This window comes from Ranitomeya variabilis, chromosome 1 (assembly GCF_051348905.1).
Source record: "Ranitomeya variabilis isolate aRanVar5 chromosome 1, aRanVar5.hap1, whole genome shotgun sequence".
Taxonomy (NCBI): Eukaryota; Metazoa; Chordata; class Amphibia; order Anura; family Dendrobatidae; genus Ranitomeya; species Ranitomeya variabilis.
This window is the reverse complement of record NC_135232.1, coordinates 590,645,891-590,672,470: the sequence shown is the minus strand read 5'-3', so window position 1 is coordinate 590,672,470 and position 26,580 is coordinate 590,645,891.

Here is a 26,580-nt window from a genome sequence, read left to right as displayed (position 1 = left end):
AGACCAAAGTCAGTGCAGCAGTCTACCAGGAGATTTTAGAGCACTTCATGGTTCCCTCTGCCGACAAGCTTTTTGGAGATGGAAATTTCATTCTCCAGCAGGGCTTGGCCCCTGTCCACACTGCCAAAAGCACCAATACCTGGTTTATAATCAACAGAATCACTGTGCTTGATTGGCCAGCAAACTCGCCTAACCTTAACCCCATACAGAATCTATGGGGTATTGTCAAGAGGAAGATGGGAGACACCAGACCCAACAATGCAGACGAGCTGAAGGCTGCTATCAAAGCAACCTGGGCTTCCATAACATCTCAGCAGTGCCACAGGCTGATCGCCTCCATGCCATGCCGCATTGATGCCGTAATTGATGCAAAAGGAGCCCCAACCAAGTACTGAGTGCATTTGCTGAATATATATTTCAGTAGGCCAACATTTCAGATTTTACAATTATTTTTCAAGCTGGTGTTATAAAGTATTCCAATTTACTGAGATAATGACTTTTGGGTATTAATTGGCTGCAAGCCATAATCATCAACATTGACAGAAATAAAAACTTGAAATAGATGACTCTGTAATGACTCTATATGATATATGAGTTTTACTTTTTGTATAGAAAAACTGAAATAAATTAACTTTTTTATTATATTTTAATTTTGTGAGAAGCACCTGTATAATATTGAACATAGGGGCAGTATTATAGTATTTATATTTGGGCATATAGGGGCAGTATTATAGTAGTTATATTCTTGTACATAGGGAGCAGTATTATAGGAGTTATATTCTGTACATAGGGAGCAGTATTATAGTAGTTATATTCTGTACATAGGAGGCAGTACTATAGTAGTTATATTCTTGTACATAGGAGGCAGTATTATAGTAGTTATATTCTTGTACATAGGGGCAGTATTATAGTAGTTATATTCTTGTACATAGGGGCAATATTATAATATTTATATTTGTGTATATAGGGGGCAGTATTATAGTAGCTATTTTCTTGTATATAGGGGCAGTATTATCTATATATATAATTGTCTAAGAGATACTTCCATCTTTCTGTCTGCAACTTCCATCACGGAAATCCCGAGTCGCTGATTGGTCTCGCCAGCTGCCTGTCATGGCTGCCGCGACCAATCAGCGACGGCACAGTCCGATTAGTCCCTCCCTACTCCCCTGCAGTCAGTGCACGGCGCCCGCTCCATACTGCCTGCAGTCAGTGCCCGGCGCCCGCTCCATACTCCCTGCAGTCAGTGCCCGGCGCCCGCTCCATACTCCCTGCAGTCAGTGCCCGGCGCCCGCATACTCCCCTCCACTCACCGCTCACACAGTGTAAATGCCAGCGGTAAAAGACCGCGCTATGCCGCGGGTAACGTTACCGCTGCTATTAACCCTGTGTGTCCCCAATGTTAAAAAAAAAAACCTGCTATACTCACCCTCCGTAGTCCGACGATGCGTTCGCGGCTGCCGCCATCTTCCGTTACCAGAGATGCTTTGCAAAATTACCCAGAAGACTTAGCGGTCTTGCGAGACCGCTAAGTCATCTAGGTAATTTCGCAATGCATCCTGGGAAAGGAAGATGGCGGCAGCCGCGCGCATAGGGACAGCTTTGCTGGATCCCAGGGGGTGAGTATATAACTATTTTTTGTTTTAATTATCTTTTTTAACACGTATATGTGCCCACACTGCTATATAGCGCGTGAGCTGCATTATATACAGCGTGGCTGCTATATACTACGTGGCCAGTGTTATATACTACATGGGCAGTGTTATATACCGCGTGGGTTGCATTATATACCGCGTGGGCAGTGTTATATACTACGTGGGCAGTGTTAAATACTACGTGGGTAGTGTTATATACCACGTGGGCTGCGTTATATACCGCGTGGCTGCTATATACTATGTGGCTAGTGTTATATACTACGTGGGCAGTATTATACCCCGCATGGGCTGCGTTATATACTGCGTGGCTGCTATATACTACGTGGCCAGTGTTAGATACTATGTGGGCTGTGTTATGTACTGCGTGGCTTGTGCTATATATTACGTGGCCACTGTTATATACTGCATGGCCTGTGTTATATACTACGTCGCCTGTGTTACAAACTGCGTGGCTGCAATATACTGCGTGGGCTGTGTTATATATTATTTGGCCTGTGTTATATACTGTGTGGCCACTGTTATATATTGCGTGGCATGTATTAACGTATCGGGAATTCTACAATATGTATGTATGTATGTATATAGCTGCCACATAGTATATAGCACAGGCAACGTAGTATTTGACTGCTATATACTACATGCCTCCTATATACTACGTGGCCTGTGCTATATACTATGTGGCTGCTATATACATACATACATACATATTCTGGAATACCCTATGCGCTAGAATCGGGCCACCATCTAGTCTATATATATAATTGTCTAAGGGGCACTTCCCCCTATGCCTATGCAGCATCAATAGTAAAAAAATCTAATGTTAAAAATATTAAAAAAAACAAAAAAACTGCTATTCTCACCTTCCGTTATATTTGTGTATATAGGGACAGCATTATAGTATGTATATTCTTGTACATAGGGGGCAGTATTATAGTAGTTATATTCTTGTACATAGGGGGCAGTATTATAGTAGTTATATTCTTGTACATTAGGGGGCAGTATTATAGTAGCTATATTCTTGTACATACGGGCAGTATTATAATATTTATATTTCTGTATATAGGGGGCAGTATTATAGTAGCTATTTTCTTGTATATAGGGGCAGTATTATCTATATATATAATTGTCTAAGAGGTACTTCCATCTTTCTGTCTGCAACTTCCGTCACGGAAATCCCGCGTCGATGATTGGTCTCGCCAGCTGCCTGTCATGGCTGCCGTGACCAATCAGCGACGGCACAGCCCGATTAGTCCCTCCCTACTCTGTTGTGAATTCCGTTCTTGGGCTCCATCCAGTGGTTACGAACGGTATTTTTGGGAGTTCTGCTCTTGGGCTCCCTCTGGTGGTTTCGAGTGGAACTTAGCAGCTGCTTTCACTAATCGGTTCCCTGGCCTTGTTATTTAACTGGGTTCTAGTCTGTAGTCGATGCCAGCTGTCAATGTTTTCCTGTTGGATTCAGTCCTCTCCTGGAAGTTCTCTGTTGGCCAGTTAATTTCAGCTTAAGATAAGTTCTGCTAGTTCTTGACCTTCTGTTCAAGTTTAAGTTATGTCTCTTTTGTCCAGCTTGTCACTATGAAATATTCCGGCTAGTTGGAAGCTCTGGGGTAGCAGGTTTGCCCCTCCACACTGTGAGTCGGTGTGGAGGTTATTTTTTGTAAACTCTCCTTGGATATTTAGTTTTTTATACTGACCGCACAGTAGCCTTTTCTATCTCTGTCTATTTAGATTCTATTGGCTTCCTTTGCTAAAATCTAGTTTCATTTCTGAGTTTGTCATTTCCCTCTCCACTCACCGTTAATATTTGTGGGGGGCTATCTTTCCTTTTGGGGTTTCTCTGAGGCAAGATAGTTTTCCGTTTCCATCTTCAGGGGTAGTTAGTTCTTAGGCTGTGACGAGGCGTCTAAGCAGAGATAGGACCGTCCCACGGCTAATTCTAGTGTTGGTGTTAGGAGTAGGGATTGCGGTCAGTAAAGCTACCACCTCCTCAGAGCTTGTACATTATTTGTTTTACCCACCAGGTCATTTCAGTGCTGCTCCGTAATCACCAGGTCATAACAGTGATCGCTGTCGGTGGAGCTGCCACCTCCTCTGAGCGTGTCCATGATTGGTTTTACCCACCAGGTCATCTCAGTGCTACTCCGTAATCACCAGGTCATAACACTACTCCCTTGCAGTCAGTGCCCGGTGCCCGCTCCATACTCCCTGCAGTCAGTGCCCGGTGCCCGCTCCATACTCCCTGCAGTCAGTGCCCGGTGCCCGCTCCATACTCCATGCAGTCAGTGCTCGGCGCCCGCATACTCCCCTTCACTCACCGCTCACACAGTGTAAATGCCAGCGGTAAAGGACCGCGCTATGCCGCGGGTAACGTTACCGCTGCTATTAACCCTGTGTGTCCCCAATGTTAAAAGAAAATAAAAAACTGCTATACTCACCCACCGTAGTCCGACGATGCATTCGCGGCTGCCGCCATCTTCCGTTACCAGAGATGCTTTGCAAAATTACCCAGAAGACTTAGCGGTCTCGCGAGACCGCTAAGTCATCTGGGTAATTTTGCAATGCATCCTGGGAACGGAAGATGGCGGCAGCCATGCGCATAGGGACAGCTTTGCTGGATCACAGGGGGTGAGTATATAACTATTTTTTGTTTTAATTATCTTTTTTTAACACGTATATGTGCTCACACTGCTATATAGCGCGTGAGCTGCGTTATATACAGGGTGGCTGCTATATACTACGTGGCCAGTGTTATATACTACATGGGCAGTGTTATATACCGCATGGGTTGCATTATATACCACGTGGGCAGTGTTATATACTACGTGGACAGTGTTATATACTAGGTGGGCAGTGTTATATACTGCGTGGGCTGCGTTATATACCGCGTGGCTGCTATATACTATGTGGCCGGTGTTATATACTACGTGGGCAGTATTATACCCCGCATGGGCTGCGTTATATACCACGTGGCTGCTATATACTACGTGGCCAGTGTTAGATACTATGTGGGCTGTGTTATGTACTGCGTGGCTTGTGCTATATATTACGTGGGCCACTGTTATATACTGCATGGCCTGTGTTATATACTGCGTGGCTGCTACTGTATATACTGCGTGGGCTGTTATATATTATTTGGCCTGTGTTATATACTGCGTGGCCACTGTTATATATTGTGTGGCCTGTATTAAAATATCGGGAATTCTACAATATGTATGTATGTATGTATATAGCTGCCACATAGTATATAGCACAGGCAACGTAGTATTTGACTGCTATATACTACATGGCTCCTATATACTACGTGGCCTGTGCTATATACTATGTGGCTGCTATATACATACATACATACATATTCTGGAATACCCGATGCGTTAGAATCGGGCCACCATCTAGTCTATATATATATAATTGTCTAAGGGGTACTTCCCCCTATGCCTATGCAGCATCAATAGTAAAAAAATCTAATGTTAAAAATAATAAAAAAACAAAAAAACTGCTATTCTCACCTTCCGTTGTCCGCCGATGCGCGCGCAGCTGCTGCCAGCGTCCGTTCCCAGAGATGCATTGCGAAATTACCCAGAAGACTTAGCGGTCTCGTGAATGCTGGCGGCAGCCACTCGCACATCGGGACAGCTTCGCTGGATGCCGGAGGGTGAGTATATAACTATTTTTTATTTTTATCATTTTTTTTAACAGGGATATGGTGCCAACACTGCTATATATTACGTGGGCTGTGTTATATACTGCGTGGGCAGTGTTATATACTGCGTGGCCTGTGTTATATACTACGTGGGCAGTGTGATATACTGCGTGGCTGCCAGGTACGGACTGGGACTGAAATTCAGCCCTGGCATTTGAAATAACACAGGCCCATGCTGTCACTGTTCCCAAGCACTAGATGGGATACATTACTAATATTACCATGGATAGAGGAAAGCAAGATATACTACAAGACCAATATTTCTAATGATTCCCATGGCCTGCTGAGGTAATTGACAGTCACGTATTTGTGCTTCATCACAACTCTTAACAGTATGGGTGCCTTGAGAACACCCATTCTGTTAACAACATAGTAGACAAAGCAGCCCACGACCAGACAGGCCCTTCTGGCATTTGCCAGAATTTCCAGATGGCCAGTCCGGCCCTGGTGGCTGCTATATACTACGTGGCCTGTGTTACATTTACAGTAACACCTGCAGTGAAACTTATGCATACAGAGACTTTTGTTGCTGCTGGGATTACACAGACATTCACAGCAACAGACATTATTGATTATCTTGCTGTACTGCCCTGGACTACAACTCCAGACATTGATGCTTTCTGCATCATAAGGAAGGAAGAGCAGCAGAGGAAAGGACTGATTGGCTGAGCAGGTTGGAGAAGAAAGGTGGAGCTAGCAGGAGACAGATGTGTGCAATCAGGGTCGGACTGGGGTGTCTGGGGCCACCAGGAGAATGGACTCTAGAGGCCTACCCTACAGCTATATGGAAATATCTGTCATTATAGCGGAGCATCAGCTATAAAACACAGGTGGCTGCTGCACATCTACTGTGCGTCCCTATAACTGGGATGTATAATCAAGATAGTTTACATTAATGGGGTTCTTGGATAAAACAAGTTATTACCCATCCATGGGCTCCATAGGATAGGTGATCGCTTAGGTCCGACCATTTGGAACTGCACCAATCGGAAGAATGGGGAACTTTTATCCCTGACAGGACACTTTTATCCCTATTTTAAAATGCAGCGGCAGGTGGGATGTCTGACCGCAGCTGCATTCATTCTCTTTGGGGCTTCCAGAAAAAACAAGTGCAGCCACAGAGTGAATGAATGGATCAGTGATCTAGTCGGGCATGCCACTCCAGTCTAATGGGGATAAAAAGTTCCTCATTTTGCTGAATGGGTCCAAGAAGTAAGACCCCCCACCAATCAATACGTTATCACTTATCCTGTGGAGAGGTGATTACTTTTTTCCCACAGGGAACCCCCTGTAAGTGCATCTTCGCCGCTGTGTACAAAGCATTAAAACTCTAATGGAAATAAAGAATCTTCTCCTAATTAATATCAGAGAGAACAAATGACCGCCATACACAACACAATCCACTATACCAAGACCAATATTACCACATACAGGAAGAAATACCACCACACCATGACCAGACGACATAGGGACCGAATAATACTACATACAAGGGACAAATACCGCCACACCATGAACAGATCATATTACCACCACACAGTGACCAAATAATATGACATATAAGGGCAGCACGGTTCAGAGGTTAGGCTACGCTCACATTTGCGTTGCGTCAGGAGCAGGTTCGGCGACGCATAGCGGCACATGCGTCATGCGCCCCTATATTGAACATGAGGGCGCATGGACATGCGTTGTCTTACGTTTTGTGATGCATGCGTCATTTTTGGCGCAAGCGTCAGGGCGCACAGGACGCTGCATGTTGCATTTTTTTTGCGCCGAAAATTATGCCAAAATTGGACGCATGTGTCACAAAAAGCTGTGTTTTGCATGCGTTTTTGCATGCGTTGTGCGTTGTGTCGCCGACGCTGCGCCGCACAACGCAAATGTGAACGTAGCCTTAGCACTGCAGCCTTGCAGCGCTGGGGTCCTGGGTTCAAATCCCACCAAGGACAACATCTGCAATGAGTTTGTATGTTCTCCCCGTGTTTGCGTGAGTTTCCTCTGGGTATTCTGGTTTCCTTCCACATTTACAAAGGCATACTGCTAGGGAATCTAGATTGTGAGCCCCCATAGGGGACAGTAGCAATAATGTCTGTAAAGAGCTGTGAAATTAATAGCGCTATATAAATGAGTAAAAATAAATAAAAACATACAAGGAGAAATACTGCCACGCTGTGACCAGACCACAAATTGCCAACACATAGTGCCCGAATACTACAATATTGATTATTCGTGTTCAACACAATACTATCAACACTGTTATTACCACCAGTGACAATATACACAGTACCTCTGTGTATAGTGTCAGTGTACAGGTAATTGTTATGACCTGGTGGTTACGGAGTAGCACTGAGATAACCTGGTGGGTAAAACCAATCATGGACACGCTCAGAGGAGATGGCAGCTCCACCGACAGCAATCACTGTTATGACCTGGTGATTACGGAGCAGCACTGAAATGACCTGGTGGGTAAAACAAATAATGTACAAGCTCTGAGGAGGTGGTAGCTTTACTGACCGCAATCCCTACTCCTAACACCAACACTAGAATTAGCCGTGGGACGTTCCTATCTCTGCCTAGACGCCTCGTCACAGCCTAAGAACTAACTACCCCTGAAGATGGAAACGGAAAACTATCTTGCCTCAGAGAAACCCCCAAAAGGAAAGATAGCCCCCCACAAATATTAACGGTGAGTGGAGAGGGAAATGACAAACTCAGAAATGAAACTAGTTTTTAGCAAAGGAGGCCAATACTATCTAAATAGACAGAGATAGAAAAGGCTACTGTGCGGTCAGTATAAAAAACTAAATATCCACGCAGAGTTTACAAAAAATAACCTCCACACCGACTCACGGTGTGGAGGGGCAAATCTGCTACCCCAGAGTTTCCAACTAGCCGGAATATTTCATAGTGACAAGCTGGACAAAAGAGACATAATTTAAACTTGAACAGAAGGTCAAAAGCAGGGAAACACCCAAGAACTAGCAGAACTTATCTTAAGCTGAAATGAACTGGCCAACAGAGAACTTCCAGGAGAGGACTGAATCCAACAGGAAAACATTGACAGCTGGCATCGACTACAGACTAGAACCCAGTTAAATAACAAGGCCAGGGAACCGATTAGTGAAAGCAGCTGCTAAGTTCCACTCGAAACCACCAGAGGGAGCCCAAGAGCAGAACTCCCAAAAATACCATTCGTAACCACAGGATGGAGCCCAAGAACGGAATTCACAACAGTACCCCCCCTTGAGGAGGGGTCACCGAACCCTCACCAGAGCCCCCAGGCCGATCGGGACGAGCCAAATGAAAAGCACGTACCAAATCGGCAGCATGGACATCGGAGGCAAAAACCCAAGAATTATCCTCCTGGCCATAACCCTTCCACTTGACCAGGTACTGAAGTTTCCGCCTCGAAAGACGAGAATCCAAAATCTTCTCCACCACATATTCCAACTCCCCCTCAACCAACACCGGAGCAGGAGGGTCAATGGAGGGGACCATGTGCACCACATATCTCCACAACAAAGATCTATGGAACACATTATGAATGGAAAAAGAAGCTGGAAGTGCCAAACGAAAAGACACCGGATTGATAATTTCCGAAATCCTATAAGGACCAATAAAACGAGGCTTGAACTTAGGGGAAGAGACCTTCATAGGAACATGACGAGAAGACAACCAGACCAAATCCCCAACTCGAAGCCGGGGACCAACGCACCGACGGCGGTTAGCAAAACGTTGAGCCTTTTCCTGAGACAATGTTAAATTGTCCACCACATGAGTCCAAATCCACTGCAACCTGTCCACCACAGAATCCACCCCAGGACAGTCCGAAGGCTCAACCTGCCCTGAAGAAAAACGAGGATGAAAACCGAAGTTACAAAAAAAAGGCAAAACCAAAGTAGCAGAACTAGCCCGATTATTAAGGGCAAACTCGGCCAACGGCAAGAAGGTAACCCAATCATCCTGATCAGCAGACACAAAGCATCTCAAATAGGTTTCCATGGTCTGATTGGTTCGCTCCGTCTGTCCATTTGTCTGAGGGTGAAATGCCGAAGAAAAAGACAAATTAATGCCCATTCTAACACAAAAGAACAGCCAAAACCTAGAAACAAACTGGGTACCTGTTGTGAATTCCGTTCTTGGACTCCCTCCTGTGGTCGTTAATGGTACTTTAGTGAGTTCTGTCCTTGGACAACCTCTGGTGGCTTTGAGTGGAACTGCTGATCTTTGAGGTTGGCTTGCTCAGCTGCCCTCACTTATCGTTTCTGCTGGCTTTCCTATTTAACTCTGCTATGGTCGTTAGTTCATGCCAGCTGTCAATGTCTCAGTACTGGTTCAGATCTCTCTTGGATTTCTCAGATGACCTATCTACTCCAGCAGAAGCTAAGTCCCTGCTAGTTCATTTGTTGTCCATTTGTTTTGAGTATATTTCTCAGTACATGCTATGTTTCTAGTCCAGCTTGCTATATGATATTTCCTTGCTAGCTGGAAGCTCTGGGGGTGCAGAGTTGCACCTCCACACCGTGAGTCGGTGTGGAGGTCTTTTTGCACACTCTGCGTGGTTTTTGCAGTTTTTTATACTGACCGCACAGTTCCCTTTCCTATCTTTTGTCTATCTAGAGAAGATTGGCCTCCTTTGCTAAAATCTGATTTAATTCCTGTGTTTGTCACTTTCCTCTCAACTCACAGTCAATATTTGTGGGGGGCTATCTTTCCTTTGGGGAATTTCTCTGAGGCAAGGTAGGCTTCTATTTCTATCTTCAGGGGTAGTTAGCTCTTAGGCTGTGAAGAGGCGTCTAGGGAGAGTTAGGAACGCTCCACGGCTATTTCTAGTGTTTGCGATAGGATTAGGGTTTGCGGTCAGTAGAGTTACCACCTCCTCAGAGCTTGTCTCGGATCTCCGTTTTAACCATCAGGTCATTCCGGGTGCTCCTAACCACCAGGTCCATAACAGTGCTCCTAACCACCAGGTCCATAACAGTACAGCTGGCCAACAAAGTGTTAATGCATCTCAAAAGAGGGATAAGAGAAGTTCTGAGTCAATTTTTTTATCTTTGCAGCTTGTTTTGTCTTTCTTTTCCCCTTAATCTCTGGGTGGTTCAGGACTCAGGTGTTGATATGGATATTCAAGGTCTATCCTCTTGTGTGGATCAACTCGCTGCAAGGGTACAAAGTATTCAAGATTATGTAGTCCAGAATCCGATTTTAGAGCCTAGAATTCCTATTCCTGATTTGTTTTCTGGGGATAGATCTAAATTTTTGAATTTCAAAAATAATTGCAGATTGTTTTTTGCTCTGAAACCCCGCTCCTCTGGTGACCCCATTCAGCAAGTGAAGATTATTATTTCTTTGTTGCGTGGCGACCCGCAAGACTGGGCTTTCTCCCTTGAGCCAGGAAATCCTGCATTGCTTAATGTAGATGCATTTTTTCAAGCGCTCGGATTGCTTTATGATGAACCTAATTCAGTAGATCTGGCAGAAAAGTCCTTGCTGGCTCTATGTCAGGGTCAGGATGCAGCAGAGGTATATTGCCAGAAGTTTAGAAAGTGGTCTGTGCTTACACAATGGAATGAGTATGCCCTGGCAGCAATTTTCAGAAAGGGTCTTTCGGAAGCCCTTAAAGATGTTATGGTGGGGTTCCCCACGCCTGCTGGTCTGAATGAATCAATGTCTTTGGCCATTCAGATTGATCGGCGTCTGCGCGAGCGCAAAGTTGTGCACCATTTGGCAGTGTCCTCTGAGCGGTGGCCTGAGCCTATGCAATGTGATAGGACTTTGACTAGAGCTGAACGGCAAGAACACATACGTCAGAATGGGCTGTGTTTTTACTGTGGTGACTCCACGCATGCTATTTCTGATTGTCCTAAGCGCACTAAGAGGTTCGCTAGGTCTGTCACCATTAGTACTGTACAGCCTAAATTTCTCTTGTCTATTACCCTGATTTGCTCATTGTCGTCCTATTCTGTTATGGCATTTGTGGATTCTGGCGCTGCCCTGAACTTAATGGACTTGGAGTTTGCCAGGCACTGTGGTTTTTCCTTGGAGCCTTTGCAGAGCCCTATTCCTTTAAGGGGGATTGATGCTACGCCATTGGCCAAGAATAAACCTCAGTACTGGACTCAGCTGACCATGTATATGACTCCCGCACATCAGGAAAATATTCGCTTTTTGGTGTTACATAATTTACATGAAGTTGTTGTGTTGGGTTTTCCATGGTTACAGGTTCATAATCCAGAACTGGATTGGAAATCAATGTCTGTGTCTAGTTGGGGTTGTCAAGGGATACATAGTGATGTTCCTTTGATGTCAATTTCTTCTTCCACTCCTTCTGAAGTCCCTGAGTTTTTGTCGGATTACCAGGATGTATTTGATGAGCCCAAGTCCAGTGCCCTACCTCCTCATAGGGACTGTGATTGCGCTATTAATTTGATTCCTGGTAGTAAGTTCCCTAAGGGCCGACTTTTCAATTTGTCTGTGCCAGAACATGCCGCTATGTGGAGTTATGTAAAGGAGTCCTTGGAGAAAGGGCATATTCGCCCGTCTTCGTCACCGTTGGGAGCAGGGTTCTTTTTTGTTGCCAAGAAGGATGGCTCTCTGAGAACCTGTATAGATTATCGCCTTCTCAATAAGATCACGGTCAAATTTCAGTACCCTTTGCCTCTGCTGTCTGATTTGTTTGCTCGGATTAAGGGGGCTAGTTGGTTTACCAAGATTGACCTTCGAGGGGCGTATAATCTTGTTCGTATTAAACAGGGCGATGAATGGAAAACAGCATTTAATACGCCTGAGGGCCATTTTGAGTACCTGGTGATGCCATTCGGGCTTTCTAATGCTCCATCTGTGTTTCAGTCCTTTATGCACGATATCTTCCGGAATTATCTGGATAAATTCATGATTGTATATTTGGATGATATTTTGGTATTTTCGGATGATTGGGAGTCTCATGTGAAGCAGGTCAGGATGGTATTTCAGGTCCTTCGTGCTAATGCGTTATTTGTGAAGGGATCTAAATGCCTTTTTGGAGTTCAGAAGGTTTCCTTTTTGGGCTTCATTTTTTCCCCTTCAACTATTGAAATGGACCCTGTTAAAGTTCAGGCCATTTATGATTGGACTCAACCTACATCTGTGAAGGGTCTTCAGAAGTTTTTGGGCTTTGCTAATTTTTACCGTCGCTTCATCGCTAATTTTTCCAGTGTGGTTAAGCCTTTGAGCTTTGACTGATTTGACGAAGAAAGGCGCTGATGTGGTGAATTGGTCCTCTGCGGCCGTTGAGGCTTTTCAGGAGCTTAAACGTCGTTTTACTTCGGCCCCTGTGTTGCGTCAGCCAGATGTTTCGCTCCCTTTTCAGGTCGAGGTAGATGCTTCTGAGATTGGGGCAGGGGCTGTTTTGTCTCAGAGAAGTTCTGATGGCTCTTCGATGAAACCATGTGCTTTCTTTTCTAGAAAGTTTTCGCCTGCTGAGCGTAATTATGATGTCGGCAATCGGGAGTTGTTGGCTATGAAGTGGGCATTCGAGGAGTGGCGACATTGGCTTCAAGGAGCCAAACATCGCGTGGTGGTCTTGACTGATCACAAGAATCTGACTTACCTCGAGTCTGCCAAGCGGTTGAATCCCAGACAGGCTCGATGGTCGCTGTTTTTCTCCCGTTTCGATTTTGTGGTCTCGTACCTTCCGGGATCTAAGAATGTGAAGGCTGATGCCCTTTCTAGGAGTTTTTTGCCTGATTCTCCGGGAGTCCTTGAGCCGGCTGGTATTCTCAAGGAGGGGGTGATTCTGTCTGCCATCTCCCCTGATTTGCGGCGGGTGCTGCAGGAGTTTCAGGCTGATAGACCTGACCGCTGTCCAGTGGAGAAACTATTTGTTCCTGATGGATGGACTAGTAAGGTTATTTCTGAGGTTCATTGTTCGGTATTAGCTGGTCATCCTGGGATTTTTCGTACCAGGGATTTGGTTGCTAGGTCCTTTTGGTGGCCTTCCTTGTCACGGGATGTGCGTTCTTTTGTGCAGTCCTGTTGGACTTGTGCTCGGGCCAAGCCTTGCTGTTCTCGTGCCAGTTTGTTGCTTTTGCCTTTGCCTGTCCCGAAGAGGCCCTGGACGCATATTTCCATGGATTTTATTTCTGATCTTCCGGTCTCTCAGAGGATGTCTGTCATCTGGGTGGTTTGTGATCGGTTTTCTAAGGAGGTCCATTTGGTACCCTTACCTAAATTGCCTTCCTCCTCTGATTTGGTTCCATTATTTTTTCAGCATGTGGTTCGTTTGCATGGCATTCCGGAGAACATTGTGTCTGACAGAGGTTCCCAGTTTGTCTCTAGGTTTTGGCGGTCCTTTTGTGCTAAGATGGGCATTGATTTGTCTTCAGAGTTCCATCCTCAGACAAATGGCCAAACCGAGCGAACCAATCAGACCTTGGAAACCTATCTGAGATGCTTTGTTTCTGCTGATCAGGATGATTGGGTGACCTTCTTGCCATTGGCCGAGTTCGCCCTTAATAATCGGGCTAGTTCGGCTACTTTGGTTTCGCCTTTTTTTTGTAATTTTGGTTTTCATCCTCGTTTTTCTTCAGGGCAGGTTGAGCCTTCTGACTGTCCTGGTGTGGATGCTGTGGTGGACAGGTTGCAGCAAATTTGGACTCATGTGGTGGATAATTTAACGTTGTCTCAGGAGAAGGCGCAACGTTTTGCTAACCGCCGTCGCTGTGTTGGTCCCCGACTTCGTGTTGGGGATTTGGTCTGGTTATCTTCTCTTCATGTTCCTATGAAGGTTTCTTCTCCTAAGTTCAAGCTTCGTTTTATTGGTCCCTATAAGATTTCTGAAATTATCAATCCTGTGTCGTTTCGTTTGGCCCTTCCAGCTTCTTTTTCCATCCATAATGTGTTCCATAGGTCTTTGTTGCGGAGATATGTGGCGCCTATGGTTCCTTCCGTTGATCCTCATGCTCCGGTGTTGGTTGAGGGGGAGTTGGAGTATGTGGTGGAGAAGATTTTGGATTCTCGTATTTCGAGACAGAAGCTTCAGTACCTGGTTAAGTGGAAGGGTTATGGTCAGGAGGATAATTACTGGGTTGTTGCCTCCGATGTCCATGCTGCCGATTTGGTTCGTGCCTTTCATTTGGCTCGTCCTGATCTGCCTGGGGGCTCTGGTGAGGGTTCGGTGACCCCTCCTCAAGGGGGGGTACTGTTGTGAATTCCGTTCTTGGACTCCCTCCTGTGGTCTTTAATGGTACTTTAGTAAGTTCTGTCCTTGGACACCCTCTGGTGGCTTTGAGTGAGTGGAACTGCTGATCTTTGAGGTTGGCTTGCTCAGCTGCCCTCACTTATCGTTTCTGCTGGCTTTCCTATTTAACTCTGCTATGGTCGTTAGTTCATGCCAGCTGTCAATGTCTCAGTACTGGTTCAGATCTCTCTTGGATTTCTCAGATGACCTGTCTACTCCAGCAGAAGCTAAGTCCCTGCTAGTTCATTTGTTGTCCATTTGTTTTGAGTATATTTCTCAGTAAATGCTATGCTTCTAGTCCAGCTTGCTATATGATATTTCCTTGCTAGCTGGAAGCTCTGGGGGTGCAGAGTTGCACCTCCACACCGTGAGTCGGTGTGGAGGTCTTTTTGCACACTCTGCGTGGTTTTTGTAGTTTTTTATACTGACCGCACAGTTCCCTTTCCTATCTTTTGTCTATCTAGAGAAGATTGGCCTCCTTTGCTAAAATCTGATTTCATTCCTGTGTTTGTCACTTTCCTCTCAACTCACAGTCAATATTTGTGGGGGGCTATCTTTCCTTTGGGGAATTTCTCTGAGGCAAGGTAGGCTTCTATTTCTATCTTCAAGGGTAGTTAGCTCTTAGGCTGTGATGAGGCGTCTAGGGAGAGTTAGGAACGCTACAAAACTATTTCTAGTGTTTGCGATAGGATTAGGGTTTGCGGTCAGTAGAGTTACCACCTCCTCAGAGCTTGTCTCGGATCTCCGTTTTAACCATCAGGTCATTCCGGGTGCTCCTAACCACCAGGTCCATAACAGGTACCTCTGTCAGGCACAATATTCTCCGGAATACCATGCAAACGAACCACATGCTGAAAAAATAAAGGAACCAAATCAGAGGAAGAAGGCAACTTAGGCAAAGGTACCAAGTGGACCATTTTAGAAAACCGGTCACAAACCACCCAGATGACAGATATCTTCTGAGAAACAGGAAGATCAGAAATAAAATCCATGGAAATATGCGTCCAGGGCCTCTCAGGGATAGGCAAAGGCAAAAGCAACCCACTAGCACGAGAACAGCAGGGCTTAGCCCGGGCACAGGTCCCACAGTACTGCACGAAGGAACGCACATCCCGTGACAAAGAAGGCCACCAAAAGGACCTGGCAACCAAATCTCTGGTACCAAAGATCCCAGGATGACCAGCCAATACCGAACAATGAATCTCAGAAATCACCTTACTAGTCCATCTATCAGGAACAAACAATTTGCCCACCGGACAGCGGTCGGGTCTATCAGCCTGAAACTCCTGAAGCACCCGCCGCAAATCAGGGGAGATAGCAGAAAGAATCACCCCCTCCTTGAGAATACCAGCCGGCTGACGGACTCCCGGAGAATCAGGCAAAAAACTCCTAGACAGGGCATCAGCCTTCACATTCTTAGATCCCGGAAGATACGAGACCATAAAATCAAAACGGGAGAAAAACAAAGACCACCGAGCCTGTCTAGGATTCCGCTTGGCAGACTCAAGGTAAATCAGATTCTTATGATCAGTCAAGACCACAACACGATGCTTAGCTCCCTCAAGCCAATGTCGCCACTCCTCGAATGCCCACTTCATAGCCCACAACTCCCGATTGCCGAAATCATAATTACGCTCAGCAGGTGAAAACTTTCTGGAGAAGAAAGCACACGGTTTCAACACAGAGCCATCAGAACTTCTCTGAGACAGAACAGCTCCTGCCCCAATCTCAGAAACATCAACCTCAACCTGAAAAGGGAGAGAAACATCTGGCTGACGCAACACAGGGGCAGAAGTAAAACGACGCTTAAGCTCCTGAAAGGCCTCCACAGCCGCAGAGGACCAATTCACCACATCAGCACCTTTCTTGGTCAAATCGGTCAGAGGTTTAACCACAGTAGAAATTAGCAATGAAGCGGCGATGAAAATTAGCAAAGCCCAAAAATTTCTGAAAGCTCTTCACAGATGTGGGTTGAGTCCAATCATAAATAGCCTGGACCTTAACAGGGTCCATTTCAATAGCCGAGGGAGAAAAAATGAACCCCAGAAAAGAAACCTTCAGAACTCCAAAAAGGTACTTAGACCCCTTCACAATCAGTGCACTAGCACGAAGAATCTGAAATACCATCCTGACCTGCTTCACGTGAGACTCCCAATCATCGGAAAAAAACAAAATATCATCCAAATATACAATCATGAATTTATCCAGATACTCCCGGAAAATATCATGCATAAAGGACTGAAACACAGATGGAGCATTAGAGAGCCCGAAAGGCATCACAAGATATTCAAGATGGCCTTCGGGAGTATTAAATGCTGTTTTCCATTCATCACCCTGTTTGATGCGAACAAGATTATACGCCCCTCGAAGGTCAATCTTGGTAAACCAGCTAGCCCCTTTAATCCGAGCAAACAAATCAGAGAGCAAAGGCAAAGGGTACTGGAATTTGACCGTGATCTTATTGAGAAGGCGATAATCTATACAGGGCCTCAAAAAGCCATCCTTCTTGGCAACAAAAAAGAACCCCGCTCCCAACGGTGACGAAGACGGGCGAATATGCCCCTTCTCCAAGGACTCCTTTACATAACTCCGCATAGCGGCATGCTCTGGCACAGACAGATTGAAAAGTCGACCCTTAGGAAACTTACAGCCAGGAGTCAAATTAATAGCGCAATCACAGTCCCTATGAGGAGGCAGGGGACTGGATTTGGGCTCCTCAAATATATCCTGGAAATCAGACAAAAACTCAGGAACTTCAGAAGAAGGGGACGAGGAAATTGACATCAGAGGAATGTCACTATGTATCCCCTGACAACCCCAACTAGTCACAGACATAGATTTCCAATCCAGCACTGGATTATGTACCTGTAACCATGGAAACCCCAGCACAACCACATCATGCAAATTATGCAACACCAAAAAGCGAATATTTTCCTGATGTGCTGGAGCCATGTTCATGGTTAACTGTGTCCAGTACTGAGGTTTATTCTTGGCCAATGGCGTAGCATCAATCCCCCTCAAGGGAATAGGGCTCTGCAAAGGCTCCAAGGAAAAACCACAGTGCTTGGCAAATTCTAGGTCCATTAAGTTCAGGGCAGCGCTAGAATCCACAAATGCCATTACAGAAAAGGACGACAATGAGCAAATCAGGGTAATAGACAAGAGAAATTTAGGCTGTACCGTACTGATGGTAACCGACCTATCAACCCACTTAGTACGCTTCGGGCAGTCAGAGATAGCATGAGTAGCGTCACCACAGTAAAAACACAGCCCATTCTGACGTCTGAACTCCTGCCGTTCTGCTCTCGTCAAAATCCTATCACATTGCATAGGCTCAGAACTCTGCCCAGAGGACACCACCATATGGTGCACCACCTTACGTTCAAGTAGGCGCCGATCAATCTGAATGGCCAGAGACATAGATTCGTTCAAACCAGCAGGCGTGGGAAACCCCACCATAACATCTTTAAGGGCTTCAGAAAGACCCTTTCTGAAAATAGCGGCCAGGGCATCCTCATTCCATTTTGTAAGCACAGACCACTTTCTAAACTTCTGACAATATATTTCTGCTGCTTCCTGATCCTGACACAGAGCCAGCAAGACTTTTTCTGCCTGATCCACAGAATTAGGTTCGTCATAAAGCAGTCCAAGTGCTTGAAAAAATGAATCTACATTAAGCAATGCAGGATTCCCTGGCTAAAGGGAGAATGCCCAGTCCTGCGGGTCGCCACGCAGCAGAGAAATAATAATCTTCACCTGCTGAATGGGGTCATTAGAGGAACGGGGTCTCAGAGCAAAAAACAATCTGCAATTATTTTTAAACTTCAAAAACTTAGATCTATCCCCAGAAAACAAATCAGGGATAGGAATTCTAGGCTCAGAAACAGGGGTTTGAATAACATAATCTTGGATACTCTGTACCCTTGCAGCGAGATGATCAACACGCGCAGACAGACCCTGAGCCTCCATATCAGCACCAAGCTCCTGAACCATCCAAAGATCAAGGGGAAAAAAAAGACAAAACAAGCTACAAAGGAAAAAAAAAAGACTCAGAACTTTCTTTTCCCTCTTTTGAGATGCATTTAACACATAGTGGGCCAGCTGTACTGTTATGACCTGGTGGTTACGGAGTAGCACTGAGATGACCTGGTGGGTAAAACCAATCATGGACACGCTCAGAGGAGATGGCAGCTCCACCGACAGCAATCACTGTTATGACCTGGTGATTACGGAGCAGCACTGAAATGACCTGGTGGGTAAAACAAATAATGTACAAGCTTTGAGGAGGTGGTAGCTTTACTGACCGCAATCCCTACTCCTAACACCAACACTAGTATTAGCCGTGGGACATTCCTATCTCTGCCTAGACGCCTCGTCACAGCCTAAGAACTAACTACCCCTGAAGATGGAAACGGAAAACTATCTTGCCTCAGAGAAACCCCCAAAAGGAAAGATAGCCTGTTGTGTATCCGCTTTTTGGGCTCCCCTGGTGGTTGCTGGTGGTATTGGTGACTTGTTTGCACTTTGCTGCTTCTGTTCACCTGCTGCCATCAGCGTTTGGGAGTTTCCTATTTAGCCTTGCTCTCCAGTCATTTCCTTGCCGGTCATCATTGTAACCAGAGCCTTCGGTTGCATGTTCCTGCTACTAGTCTGCTGATCAGCTAAGTGGACTTTGTCCTTTTGTTTTGTATCTTTTGTCCAGTTTGCAGTTTTTGTAATTCTCTGTAGCTGGAAGCTCTTGCGGGCTGAAATTGCCACTCCTGTGTCATGAGTTGACACAGGAGTCTTAAAGTAATTTCAGGATGGTTTTTGAAAGGGTTTTCAGTTGACCGTGAAGTCCTCTTTTGTATCCTTCTGCTATCTAGTAAGTGGACCTCTCTTTGCTAAATCTACTTTCATACTGTGTATGTCTTTTCCTCTTAATTTACCGTTATTACATGTGGGGGGCTGCTATCATCTTTTGGGGTATTTCCCTAGAGGTAAGCCAGGTCTGTTTCTTCCTCTACCAGGCGTAGTTAGTCCTCCGGCTGGCGCGTGGCATTTAGGAAGCCGTAGGTATGCTCCCTGGCTACTATTAGTTGTGTGGTAGATTTAGCTCACGGTCAACTCGAGTTTCCATCACCCGAGAGCTCGTTCGTTATTTATATGTTTCTTACGTTCCCTTGCCATTGGGAACCATGACAGTATGACCGGCCAGTGTTAAACTTATTGGCAGAAGAAAGGAGAGAAAAAAGAAGTCTGTAATTTTTTTTTTTTTTTCTTTTTCCCTATGCTTGCTCCATAGTTGGATCAGTTGTATTTCAGCTCTAATTGCTGCCTTTGCCTTTCTCTCCTTATAATCCTTGAATGGCTCTGAGCTCACCTGTTTAATGATGGATCCTCAGAGTTTGGCTGCAGGTTTAAATAATCTTGCTACGAAGGTTCAAAATTTACAAGATTTTGTTATGCATACTCCTATTTCTGAACCTAAAATCCCTACACCAGAGGTGTTTTCCGGAGATAGATCTCGGTTTCTGAATTTCAAATATTATTGTAAATTGTTCCTTTCTCTCAGACCTCACTCCTCAGGAGATCCTGTCCAGCAGGTTAAGATTGTAATTTCTTTGCTGCGAGGTGACCCTCAAAATTGGGCATTTTCATTGGCACCAGGGGATCCTGCGTTGCTCAATGTGGATGCGTTTTTCCTGGCTTTAGGGTTGCTTTATGAGGAACCTAATTTGGAGATTCAAGCTGAAAAAGCTTTGATAGCCCTATCTCAAGGGCAAGATGAAGCTGAGATATACTGCCAAAAATTTCGTAAATGGTCTGTGCTTACTCAGTGGAATGAGTGCGCCTTAGCGGCAAAATTCAGAGAGGGCCTTTCTGATGCCGTTAAAGATGTTATGGTCGGGTTCCCTGCGCCTACAGGTCTGAATGAGTCCATGACAATGGCAATTCAGATTGATCGGCGTTTGCGGGAGCGCAAACCCGTGCACCATTTGGCGGTATCTTCTGAAGAGACGCCAGAGAAAATGCAATGTGACAGAATTATGTCCAGAAGCGAGCGGCAGAATTATAGGCGTAAAAATGGGTTATGCTTCTATTGTGGTGATTCTGCTCATGTTATATCGGCATGCTCTAAACGTACTAGGAAGGTTGACAAGTCTATTTCAATTGGCACTTTACAGTCCAAATTTATTTTGTCTGTAACCTTGATTTGTTCATTATCAGTTATTACCGTGGATGCCTATGTGGACTCTGGCGCCGCTCTGAGTCTTATGGACTGGTCCTTTGCCAGGCGCTGTGGGTTTGATTTAGAGCCTCTGGAAGTCCCTATACCTCTGAAGGGTATTGATTCTACACCTTTGGCTTGTAATAAACCACAGTTCTGGACGCAAGTGACTATGCGTATGACTCCAGACCATCAGGAGGTGATTCGCTTACTTGTGTTGTACAATTTACATGATGTTTTGGTGCTTGGATTACCATGGTTACAGTTTCATAACCCAGTCCTTGACTGGAAAGCTATGTCTGTGTTAAGCTGGGGATGTCGGGGGGCTCATGGGGACACTCCTTTGGTGTCCATTTCGTCATCTATTCCATCTGAGATTCCGGCATTTTTGTCTGATTATCGTGATATTTTTGAAGAGCCTAAAATTGGTTTACTCCCTCCTCACAGGGATTGTGATTGCGCCATAGATCTGATTCCTGGCAGTAAATTTCCAAAGGGTCGTTTGTTTAACCTATCTGTACCTGAACATGCTGCTATGCGCGAGTATATTAAGGAGTCCCTGGAAAAGGGACATATTCGTCCTTCTTCATCACCTTTAGGAGCCGGTTTTTTCTTTGTCTCTAAAAAGGATGGCTCTCTGAGGCCTTGTATTGATTATCGACTCCTGAATAAAATTACAGTCAAATATCAGTATCCGTTGCCTTTGCTGACTGATTTGTTTGCTCGCATAAGGGGGGCTAAGTGGTTCTCTAAGATTGATCTTCGTGGGGCGTATAATTTGGTGCGAATTAAGCAGGGGGATGAGTGGAAAACCGCATTTAATACGCCTGAGGGCCATTTTGAGTATTTGGTAATGCCTTTCGGCCTTTCTAATGCACCTTCTGTCTTTCAGTCCTTAATGCATGATATTTTCCGTGAATATTTGGATAAATTTATGATAGTGTACTTGGATGATATTTTGATTTTTTCTGATGACTGGGAGTCTCATGTTCAGCAGGTCAGGAGGGTTTTTCAGGTTTTGCGGGAGAATTCTTTGTGTGTAAAGGGTTCAAAGTGTGTTTTTGGGGTTCAAAAAATTTCCTTTTTGGGGTACATTTTTTCCCCTTCTTCTATTGAGATGGACCCTGTCAAGGTTCGGGCTATTTACGACTGGACGCAGCCTACTTCTCTGAAGAGTCTCCAGAAATTCTTGGGCTTTGCTAATTTTTATCGTCGATTTATAGCTGGTTTTTCTGGCGTTGCTAAACCTCTGACGGATTTGACTAAAAAGGGTGCTGATGTTGCCAATTGGTCCCCTGCTGCCGTGGAGGCCTTTCGGGAGCTTAAGCGCCGCTTTTTGTCTGCCCCTGTGTTGCGCCAGCCTGATGTTTCTCTTCCCTTTCAGGTTGAGGTCGATGCTTCCGAGATCGGAGCGGGGGCGGTTTTGTCGCAGAAAAGTTCCGACTGCTCAGTGATGAGACCTTGTGCGTTCTTTTCGCGAAAATTTTCGGCCGCCGAGCGAAACTATGATGTTGGTAATCGGGAGCTTTTGGCCATGAAGTGGGCATTTGAGGAGTGGCGTCATTGGCTTGAGGGTGCCAAACATCGGGTGGTAGTTTTGACTGATCACAAGAATTTAATTTATTTGGAGTCTGCCAGGCGCCTGAATCCTAGACAGGCACGTTGGTCGTTGTTCTTTTCCCGGTTTAATTTTGTGGTCTCGTACTTACCGGGTTCTAGGAATGTGAAGGCAGATGCTCTTTCTAGGAGTTTTGAGCCTGACTCTCCTGGGAATTCTGAACCTGCTGGTGTCCTTAAGGATGGAGTGGTTTTGTCTGCTGTCTCTCCAGATTTGCGACGTGCTTTGCAAGAATTTCAGGCGGATAGACCTGATCGTTGTCCATCTGGTAGACTGTTTGTTCCTGACGAGTGGACCACTAGAGTCATCTCGGAAGTTCATTCTTCTACTCTGGCAGGTCATCCGGGAATTTTTGGCACCAGAGATTTGGTGGCTAGATCCTTCTGGTGGCCTTCCCTGTCTCGAGATGTGCGTGTTTTTGTGCAGTCTTGTGATGTGTGTGCTCGGGCCAAGCCTTGTTGTTCTAGGGCTAGTGGGTTGTTGTTGCCCTTGCCTATTCCGAAGAGGCCTTGGACGCACATCTCTATGGACTTTATCTCGGACCTCCCTGTTTCTCAGAAGATGTCTGTCATCTGGGTGGTGTGTGACCGTTTTTCTAAAATTGTTCATTTGGTGCCATTGCCTAAGTTGCCTTCCTCATCTGAGTTGGTCCCTCTGTTTTTTCAAAATGTGGTTCGCTTGCATGGTATTCCGGAAAACATCGTTTCTGACAGGGGTACCCAGTTCGTGTCTAGATTTTGGCGGGCAGTCTGTGCCAGGTTGGGCATTGATTTGTCTTTTTCGTCTGCATTCCATCCTCAGACCAATGGCCAGACGGAACGAACTAATCAAACTTTGGAGACTTATTTGAGGTGTTTTGTGTCTGCGGATCAGGATGATTGGGTTTGCCTTTCTGCCGTTGGCGGAGTTTGCTCTTAATAATCGGGCTAGTTCTGCCACTTTGGTTTCTCCTTTCTTTTGCAATTCAGGGTTTCATCCGCGTTTTTCATCTGGTCAGGTTGAATCTTCGGATTGTCCTGGAGTGGATGCGGTAGTGGATCGGTTGCATCAGATTTGGGGACAAGTGGTGGATAATTTGGAATTGTCCCAGGTAAGGACTCAGCAGTTTGCTAACCGCCGTCGTCGTGTTGGCCCCCACCTTCGTGTTGGGGACTTGGTGTGGTTGTCTTCCCGTTTTGTCCCTATGAGGGTTTCTTCTCCTAAATTTAAGCCTCGGTTCATCGGTCCTTATAGGATTTTGGAGATTCTTAACCCTGTCTCCTTTCGTTTGGACCTCCCGGCATCTTTCGCTATCCATAATGTGTTCCATCGGTCGCTGTTGTGGAGATATGAGGTACTGGTGGTTCCTTCTACTGAACCTCCTGCTCCTGTGCTGGTGGAGGGTGAATTGGAATACCTGGTAGAAAAGATCTTGGACTCCCGTATTTCCAGACGGAGACTTCAATATCTGGTTAAATGGAAGGGCTATGGTCAGGAAGATAATTCTTGGGTAACTGCCTCTGATGTTCATGCCTCGGATTTGGTTCGTGCCTTTCATAGGGCTCATCCAGATCGCCCTGGCGGTTCTTGTGAGGGTTCGGTGCCCCCTCCTTAAGGGGAGGGTACTGTTGTATATCCGCTTTTTGGGCTCCCCTGGTGGTTGCTGGTGGTATTGGTGACTTGTTTGCACTTTGCTGCTTCTGTTCACCTGCTGCCATCAGCGTTTGGGAGTTTCCTATTTAGCCTTGCTCTCCAGTCATTTCCTTGCCGGTCATCATTGTAACCAGAGCCTTCGGTTGCATGTTCCTGCTACTAGTCTGCTGATCAGCTAAGTGGACTTTGTCCTTTTGTTTTGTATCTTTTGTCCAGTTTGCAGTTTTTGTAATTCTCTGTAGCTGGAAGCTCTTGCGGGCTGAAATTGCCACTCCTGTGTCATGAGTTGACACAGGAGTCTTAAAGTAATTTCAGGATGGTTTTTGAAAGGGTTTTCAGTTGACCGTGAAGTCCTCTTTTGTATCCTTCTGCTATCTAGTAAGTGGACCTCTCTTTGCTAAATCTACTTTCATACTGTGTATGTCTTTTCCTCTTAATTCACCGTTATTACATGTGGGGGGCTGCTATCATCTTTTGGGGTATTTCCCTAGAGGTAAGCCAGGTCTGTTTCTTCCTCTACCAGGCGTAGTTAGTCCTCCGGCTGGCGCGTGGCATTTAGGAAGCCGTAGGTATGCTCCCTGGCTACTATTAGTTGTGTGGTAGATTTAGCTCACGGTCAACTCGAGTTTCCAACACCCGAGAGCTCGTTCGTTATTTATATGTTTCTTACGTTCCCTTGCCATTGGGAACCATGACAATAGCCCCCCACAAATATTAACGGTGAGTGGAGAGGGAAATGGCAAACTCAGAAATGAAACTAGATTTTAGCAAAGGAGGCCAATACTATCTAAATAGACAGAGATAGAAAAGGCTACTGTGCGGTCAGTATAAAAAACTAAATATCCACGCAGAGTTTACAAAAAATAACCTCCACACCGACTCACGGTGTGGAGGGGCAAATCTGCTACCCCAGAGCTTCCAACTAGCCAGAATATTTCATAGTGACAAGCTTTTCAAAAGAGACATAACTTAAACTTGAACAGAAGGTCAAAAGCAGGGAAACACCCAAGAACTAGCAGAACTTATCTTAAGCTGAAATGATCTGGCCAACAGAGAACTTCCAGGAGAGGACTGAATCCAACAGGAAAACATTGACAGCTGGCATCGACTACATACTAGAACCCAGTTAAATAACAAGGCCAGGGAACCGATTAGTGAAAGCAGCTGCTAAGTTCCACTCGAAACCACCAGAGGGAGCCCAAGAGCAGAACTCCCAAAAATACCATTCGTAACCACAGGATGGAGCCCAAGAACGGAATTCACAACAGGTAATACAGTGATCACAGGTGACATTATACACAGGAACTCTGTATATAGTGTCAGTGTACAGGCAATACAGTGATCACCAGTGACATTATACACAGGAGCTCTGTATATAGTGTCAGTGTACAGATAATACAGTGATCACCAGTGACATTATACACAGGAGCTCTGTATATAGTGTATAGTGTACATATAATACAGTGATCACCATTGACATATACAGGAGCTCTGTATATAGTGTCAGTGTACAGGTAATATAGTGACCACCAGTGACATTATACACAGGAGCTCTGTATATAGTGTCAGTGTACAGGTAATACAGGGATCACCAGTGACATTATACACAATAGCTCTGTATATAGTGTTGGTGTACACATAATACAGTGATCACCATTGACAATATACAAAGGAGCTCTGTACACAGTATACAGTATATAGTGTAAGTGTGCAAGCAACACACTGACTCACCGGTGACATCTGTAGTTATAGTCTTTTTTCTTCATCTAGTGCAGACCGCCATTACTTCTTCCAGCAAAGACTCGTCTCTGCAGAAAATAACACAGTTAGCTATAGCTGATTGTCTCCAGAGCACATTCTTCACTATTTTCCTTGACTTCTATACTATGTCAGATGAAGAAAAAAAAGACATAGTGCCACCCTGCACAGTAGCAGGACCCCCTTTTGTTCTCCCCATGGAAGACAGTAAGATCAAAAGTAAATTACAGCAGTAATAATGTCCCCTGATTGGCCCCTACAGTAATTATTTCCCCACTTGCCACCATAAACCAATGTATGTTCCTCATCCTGACCTCAATACAGTAATTATGTCACCCCTTTATTTAAAAAGGTGCCAGATCCTTGGCCCCTTTATTTAATGTCTCCATCTTGGACCCAAATGTCCACCTTAATAAGGTCCCTATCCTGGGCCCCTTCCAGTAATAATGTCCTCATCCTGGGCCCCTTTATTTAATGTATCCTTCCTGGGCCCCTATGTCCGTCCCTATGGCCACTACCTTGCCCAACTACAGAGGGGGGTTCTTCTCACCTTCTTGCGCTCCTCGGCATCCTCTTGTGGCTTCATATTCGGCGTGGTCATTACAATGGCTGCCGACTGCGGCTGTGACAGGGCGCTCTGCTCTGTGACAGGCCGCGCACTGACTTCACATAGCAGTAACATTGAAAGGCCGCCGGCCTATCAAAGGCTACAGGAGTCATTTAACAAAACTGCTATGTGACTTCAACACATGGCCTGTCACAGAGCAGAGTGCCCTGTCACAGCTGCAGCCG